General features: G+C 44.5%; 1 protein-coding gene across 4 annotated transcripts in view; it reads left to right on the top strand.

The window, feature by feature from the left end:
* Positions 1-5,600: 5,600 nt before the first annotated feature.
* Positions 5,601-7,371, top strand: part of SOX5 (SRY-box transcription factor 5) — a 957,215-nt gene continuing 955,444 nt past the window's right edge. For 3 of the 4 annotated variants that reach the window (XM_040642245.1, XM_040642242.1, XM_040642244.1), the window contains exon 1: positions 5,601-5,942. The gene's annotated coding sequence lies outside the window, so the exon portion shown is untranslated. The remainder of the gene's footprint in view (positions 5,943-7,371) is intronic. The other variant, XM_040642247.1, reaches the window with a different exon arrangement.

The raw sequence follows: 7,371 nt of genomic DNA, 5'->3' as shown, positions 1-7,371 counted from the left end.
CCCCAGTACCATTGGGGCGCCTGGGTGGCACAGCAGTTAAGCATCTGCCTTCGGCTCAGGGCGTGATCCTGGCGTTATGGGATCGAGCCCCACATCAGGCTCCTCCGCTATGAGCCTGCTTCTTTCTCTCCCACTGCCCCTGCTTGTGTTCCCTCTCTCGCTGGCTGTCTCTATCTCTGTCGAATAAATGAATAAAATCTTTAAAAAAAAAAAAGAAAAGAAACAGTAAGTTAAGAGACAATATGTTGGGACTACAAGTGTTTCACTTGAATAGACCCAATCTCGTTCACTTTTTTTCCTTGGAGGAAAGGAAATTTTAACAATCAGAATAATGAACATGCTTCAATAATGGGAACAATGCAGTTGTGGTTTTGGCTGTGTAAAGTATCTGGGTTTTATACATTATTTCCCCTTTTCAAAACTGACTGAAATTTTTAAAAAGTTCATTCTAAATACTTAGCAAAATGAGAAAGCTTAAAAAATGAGAAATAATTTTTAAATGTACATACTATGTTACATTTCAGTCAACTTCCGGCAGCAAAACCAGTGTTGGCAGTTTTACCAACTGTTTGTAACCAGTTCAGTTGGGTCTGGCTCTCAGTTGTTAATATAGTACTACCGATCTTAATTCGTAGGACCACAAGGGAATGTTTAAATAAAAGAACACTCGATTTCATAGTAGTTTTTAAATGAAAACATATGTATCTGTAATAGGGCTTTAAAAGTTTTTTTCAGTAAGTACTTAATGTGTGGCATCTGCCAGGTGTAGTGTGTCTCTTTCAGTTTTTCTGAGGAGACACATCAAACTCAGTAAAATTAATATTTTAGATGTTGGTGTTTTGGGAATTATCAGGATTAAGAATGCCCAGGGAAGGAAGATTGTTGTCAGTTATTTTCCTTTCATACAAGATCCCTTATATCGTATTTAGGGCGAGAAGAAGAGGAAGAGAAGACGACCTTAAAATACCTTCTCAAAGATGGTTGATTTGAAGAAGCTCACTTCTAAAATTTGATATGCACAGTGTGTTTGGCGAGACAGGTAAATATAGACATGGGATAAACTGCTTGTGTACCTGGGATTCTTATCCGATATTGTAAGTTCCTTTGAGTGGTGTCAGTGTTTCTGTCCATAGTCACTAAACTTAAATTACCATTTTATAATACATTCTTGTTAATGGAGTGGGGGTTGATAAATGACAATAATTTTTTAAAAATGAATAATTAATAATCATTAAAATGATGCTACATATTGGGTCTCTTGCATCACCTAAATTTCTCTCCACTTCTCAGGCCACAGATTTTCATGTTTATTAGTATCCCTCTCTGTCTTCTTTAGGATTCCCAAGTGCCTTGTCTCTGCTATTTTTAACGTAGATGACCAAATAAATCCGAGATGAGCTTTGTGCAAATCAGCTATGGTCAAATATTGTATATTCCTAATATGTACTAGCATCCCCTCAATATCTCCAAATATGTTGGGGGAATTAAGATTGCCTCAAACATTTTTAAAGATCTTGAATACTTTGGACAAAAGTAAAGCCCTCTCCCATCCATAATATTTCTAGAATATGGGAATGCAGATTGATACAAATGTCAGTTGATTTGCCTTGCTTTTCCCCCATACTTTGAGAGCTATATATAATATATATCCATACTTGAATATGTGTGTGTGTGTGTACAGTGTGTGTGTATATATTCTATATATATATTAAAAGTTAGCATAGCAGAGTAGTTAAGAGTCTTGAAGCTAGATTACTTTGGTGTGAGTCCAGGCTCCATCATCTGCTGATTGTATCAGTTTTGACAATTTATATAACATCTCTGTGCCTCAGTTTCCTTATTTGTTAAATAATATAATAAAATTATGTACCTCATGGGGTGGTTGTGAGGATTAAATGAGTTCATGCACAAAAAGCACTTTAGAACATGCCTATAAAGTTACAGGGATTCAAAAACTTTAGTAATTGTTATAATATGCATCCTATGAATATGTACATATGCATATATAATTGCCTAGTCTACAAAATAACCTTTTGTGTTTTTATATACATTGCTAAATGCATTTTATGTGTAATGCATAGTATATATGTACACTCCCTATATGGTACATTTCAGTTTTCTTGAAAATTTCAGTTATCTAATGACCAATATGAGAACACCGACGTAGCTCATGTCTGGACTGTACATATAAATTTAGCATTTTAAATCTACCCATTCAGTGAATTAATATTTCTCGCTGAAAACTGGCTGTAATTCCAAGTGTCAGTGGCATCAAGGTGAAGTGGAAGAGCACAGGGTTAAAGCAGGGGCACTCTGGATTCTCGTTCTGACACAAACACTTAGAAGCTATATGCTTTTGGGCAAGTCATTTAACCTTTCTGAGCTTTAGTTTTTTCATCTGCAAAGCAGGGATGCAACATTTCTTGGAAGTTTGTGGTGAGAAGTAGAAGTACGTAAAAGAAGCACTTGGCCAAGAGCCTGGCACATAGTAAATGCTTGATAAATGGAAACACTGATCTTTAATGTGTCAGTCCCACTTCAAAGGTGGCTATTTTTTTAAAAGCCCAACACAAACAAACATCCCACTGGAAGTGTTTGATCAGCTATGCTGTTGCTATATAATGATCATGAGTTAGTCTTAAGGGCATGTGGTTTCAATAACCATAATGATTGGAAGTTCTGCTGCCTGTAGGAGCAAAAGGGAAGAGGTTGGCGTAACTCATTTCATCAATATCTTACCAGGCAGCTTGCAACTTTGCCCCTTCTCTCACTCTGCCCAGCCTCACCTCTTCTTCCAGTAAGAAGCCCCAGAAGCAGTTACACTGAAAAAGCCGTAGAAGCTGAAACCCTGAGGGCTGGCAGCACTCTGCTTGGTGGGGTTAGGCCAAGCAGGCATCTTTGTCACCCAATGGCCAGAGACCCAGGGGAAAAAGACTCATTCAGTCCCTTTATTTTTACTGAGTCTGAGAGAAATGGATTAAAACCTCGGGGCAGTTCACTGTAAATGGCAATTTCTTTTCAAATGTTATATATTTTCATATAATTGGTAGTAAGGGGCCTTTTTTTTTTTTTTGTAGTTGGGCCTGATTTGCCCCTTGCATATTATATAAGGATCTGGGTCCGACATAGTAATAGCTAATTGTGAAAAGCAAGTACCTATGTAATAAATAATTTAATGTATGCCAAGAACTCCTTAGTATAATAATAATAATAATAATTCAAGGGATAGTGCAATTATTGATAAATTCTTATGAATTCTTATATTCTTATCACACAAGTGGGTCTGACATGAAGCTTGCATGATATAAGAAATGAGAGGAGAGGTAGCATATAGGAAAGATGTTTCATGCACATGTGCAAAGAATTTTTTCACACAGTTGCTGAAGCCACATTGATCCAGCAATTTGAATGTTATTATTATCCCTGGTCTCTCTCATTAAATACTTAGGAAAACATAGTAAAATTGTTTAAGGATACACATTTAGAATGCCATATCCAGAGCTATATCTAAGTAGCAAATGATTACACTGCTTATAAATTCTAGGCAGATGATAATTTAGAGTCCCCATGAAAGCCCTGAGTTTATTTGATTGTTCTCTTAATTACTGGGCTCTATGCTATCAAATATTTGTGGAAGAGGAAGCTTTTCTTTGTGGGAGTGGATAATAACTGTGCTTACACTTTGAAAATTTTGCCTTGAGTTATTAAGATTTGCATTTCTCACTTTTGTTCCAAGGAAAGGTGTTTTGCCATTTTTAGAAAGCAGGTACAAAATAATCAATCATCAAACACCCCAGAAAGTTTCCACTCTAGACAAGTGCAAAATCTCAGGTATTAGCAATCCACCTCCAGAAACAAATCTATGAGGGGTGGAAAGGGGGAGAAAGGATGTATCACTTTTCTAGGTGAATATATTGTGATTGGTATGTGTTGCGTGCATTAAGAAACTATATTTGCTTACTAGCTGCCATTTAGAAACCAGCCCGAAAAAGTCTGAGAGAGACCGCACAGACAGGCAAGCCGTAAGCCTCCCTCCCATGCTGCTTCAGTGCCCTGCTCTTCCAGGCGCGTGAAGAATAAACAGACTGTGGTCATTGATCTCCTGGTTGTGTTGTTGCACTCTGGGAAATGCTGGGGGTGCCCAGGGACGCCGCTCAGTCAGTGGATGCGCATCTGAAGAAAATCACCGAGATGAGGAAAGAGAACATGCAAATTGGCTAGAGAAGAGGAAAGAAGAGCGAGGAAAAGAAACGTGTTGCTCGTATTGTGTTTTAGTCCCCTTACCGGCTGCCTCCCGCGTGACATCTCCCTACTTGCCCCTTTCTGGATACCAGTTCTAGGAAGATCACTTGGGACCCCGACTCTTCCCCACCCCGCCCCGCTCCACCCTAGTTTGAGATTTAATAGGGTTTCTTTTCTTTTTTCTTCTTTCTTTCTTTCTTTCTTTCTTTCTTTCTTTCTTTCTTTCTTTCTTTCTTTCTTCTTCCTCTTCTTCTTCTTCTTTTCTTTCTTTCTTTTTTTTTTAAGTCCTGGCAAACCGGCAGCTGTTATAAGTCAATGAAAGTAAGATTGGAAGAGATAAGCGCCAGAGCAGCCTGGGAGCTGTCAAGAGCACACACTTAAATCAGCCCCACAGCTTCTGCTCCGGGCATTACCTACGGAGTTTCTTCCCATGGTGATGTAACTCTGAGGGTCTCTCTCTCTCCCCTCTCTCGCCTGCACGCGCTGACTCCAATGTCCCTGGAGTCGAAAGCCCAGCGCCGAGCGTTTCCCCCCTAAATATCATTCCCCGGTTCTTGGGCATTGGGTCGCTTGGGTTCACCCCCACAAAACAAAACCAGTTCAACCACCCCGGAGGCAGGGGTGAGAGCGCCTCAAAACTTTTCTCCCCCCCGCACCCCAAGGAGTAGGTGGGTTCAAAGTGCCGGCGGCGGGCGCACAGCCGGGCTCGGGGAGGTAGTGGTCGCTTTAAAAACCGAACCTCTCGCAGCTTCAGTCTTCGCGCCGGGCAAACGGCGGCTCGCCTCCCAGAAGGTTCCGCGGACACACGCAGACCCCCACACGCGCCCCCCGTGCGAGCTTTACTGTGTGCAAACGGGGATGAGGGGCAAGCAGGGGCCCAGGTAATGATTCCAGGGCAGCGGGTGAGGTTCCAGGGCAGGGAAGAAGTTGACAAAGGGGACCTGACTAAACATGAACGCGTATTTATAGATGCGAGCTCCATCGAGATCCAGAGATAGCCCACTCTCCCTGCCTCCTTCCACTCCTGCCATTTCATTTTATCGCTCCTTTAAGTGGAGGGCAGATTTTTTTTTTTTTTTTTTTTTTTTAAACATTCCTGCACCGTGTGGGTAATCACCGCGTTATTTACAATCTAGTTACTCTGCAGCAGACGGGGAAGCAAACTCTGGGGCTCCTTTCCTTCGGATGGACAGAGAGGGCGGCCAGGCGGCGAGCTGCAGGAAGGAGGTCAGGGTGGGTTTGCGGGAGCTCGGGGGCGACCTGGAGGGAGTCGGAGCCCCCGGCACCGCCCCCGCGCCCGCCCCCGCCGCACCCCCCGGGGCGGGCGCCGGGCCGCGGTGACCGCCGGCTGGTGCGCTGCCCTCGCCTCCCCCATTGTTCCTACTGTCTTTTTGCCTTTTGTTATTTGCACTCGCATTGTGTTGTTTGTCTCTGAAGCCGCCTCATGACCAGCAAAGGGATTTCACCTCGTCCTTGAGAGCCACACGGGGAGCGAGAGCGAGCGAGAGCCGGGGGGGAGAGGGACACGCGCGCGCGCACACAGACACACACACACACACACACACACACACACACACACACACACAGTGAAAAAGGCGAGCCACCAAAACCCATCTCCAGTCTCCTCCCGGGGGCCCCCAGCCCGCCACTGTGCCACTTTGCATCCCACGCCAGAGGAGACATTAAGGAGACCCGGTAAGGTGCGTGAATCGCAGCGTTTTAACTTTGTTGTTCGTCCCGATGTTGTTGTGGGCAGACCTCCAAGGCGCAGAGCTCCCCTCAGCCGCTCGCCGTGCCCGCCACTCAGCACTCGCTCGCGGCTCCAGCTGGAGAGCCGGCTGAGGAGGGAGGGGGCCGCCACCGGAGTTTCCTCAAGTACGGAGGGAGGGGGACTGGGCTGGGGGTGAGGGGGAGGCGGGAGGCGGCTCGAGACTTGAGGTGGCCCTGTCATGCTCGGGGGGCGGCTGGCCGGGGGGGACCCCGGAGCGTGGGCTTGGCCCCCGTTCAGGAAATGGGATAACTTTAGATATTTGTTGGGGAGCCTGCGCGCTGTTGCCGGTATTGTTTTGTAAGTGGTGGCGGTGGAGGTGGTGATGCGAGAGGAGGGCAGGAGTGCAGGGAAAAGCCTAGGCTAGTCTGTGCATCTCGGCTAACGCCAAACCACAGACCCTAAAAGTTGGACAAAGCTCTTTATCCTTCTTAGAATATAAACGCGGCCCCCAGCCCACCCCACAATCTTAATATTCCCCCTTTTCGTCTTTTTGTTTCGCTTTCTGCAATCCCTCTCCCTACCAGTCCTCCTCTCTCCCGCCCGGAATTTCGGAGACAAGTCTCATCCTTCAGAATTCTAGGGATTCCAGAGACCGGAAGCTTTAATTTTAATTGCAGCTACTTTCCCCCCACCCCCCTCAGTGTACGAAGTGAAACCGCTCACGTGTTGTGTCACTTTAAGCGCGGGTTTGGGAAATCTCGCTTGCACTTAGGGGCTACGGTAGTCAGCAAGGAAAAGAGGTTATACGACTTGAAATCAAATTGGATTTGGAAATGTTTGCGTTTGATAGCAGCGGTTTCTTGAGTATTGATCTGCTGGCATCGCATGCACACGAAGCACTGTTTACATATTTTAATAGTCATTTTCCGTACACTTTGCAAAGCGAATATATTAATACATAGATTGACCCTGGCGAATATCTGAAGACGCTGGCCTCTTGTGACTAAATTCAGAGTGTGGTGAATGTGAATTCATGTTGATGTCTTCCCTTCTCAACTAAAGCAGGTCAAAATGAGGAATTCTGTGACTGTGCAGAGCCCTAGTCTCAGTGTCAGCCAACCCGGGCACTCTGGGTGGCAGTCAACCGTACTTCAGAAAAGTTTAGGGATTTGTTCTATCCCACTTGAGAGCCTCACGATATCCAGATATCCAAAGTAGTTTGTCAAGAAAGGCATGAGCCGATTTCCCCAGAGACTGCCTTCAGGCTCAGCACAATTCTTCACTCAAGGGCAAGACCAAGGGAGATCTGTGGGATTTTGGGTAATAAGTGTGGGAATCTGCAAAGGGACTAGACAGAGTGATTTGTTTCCTTACTGCTCATAAATAATGGCCCCTAGTATCCTTTAAAAAAAAAAAAA

Source organism: Ursus maritimus, unplaced genomic scaffold, assembly GCF_017311325.1.
Source record: "Ursus maritimus isolate PB19 unplaced genomic scaffold, ASM1731132v1 scaffold_26, whole genome shotgun sequence".
NCBI lineage: Eukaryota > Metazoa > Chordata > Mammalia > Carnivora > Ursidae > Ursus > Ursus maritimus.
Note: the sequence above shows the minus strand (reverse complement) of the source record. Positions and strands in the feature narration are given on the sequence as shown.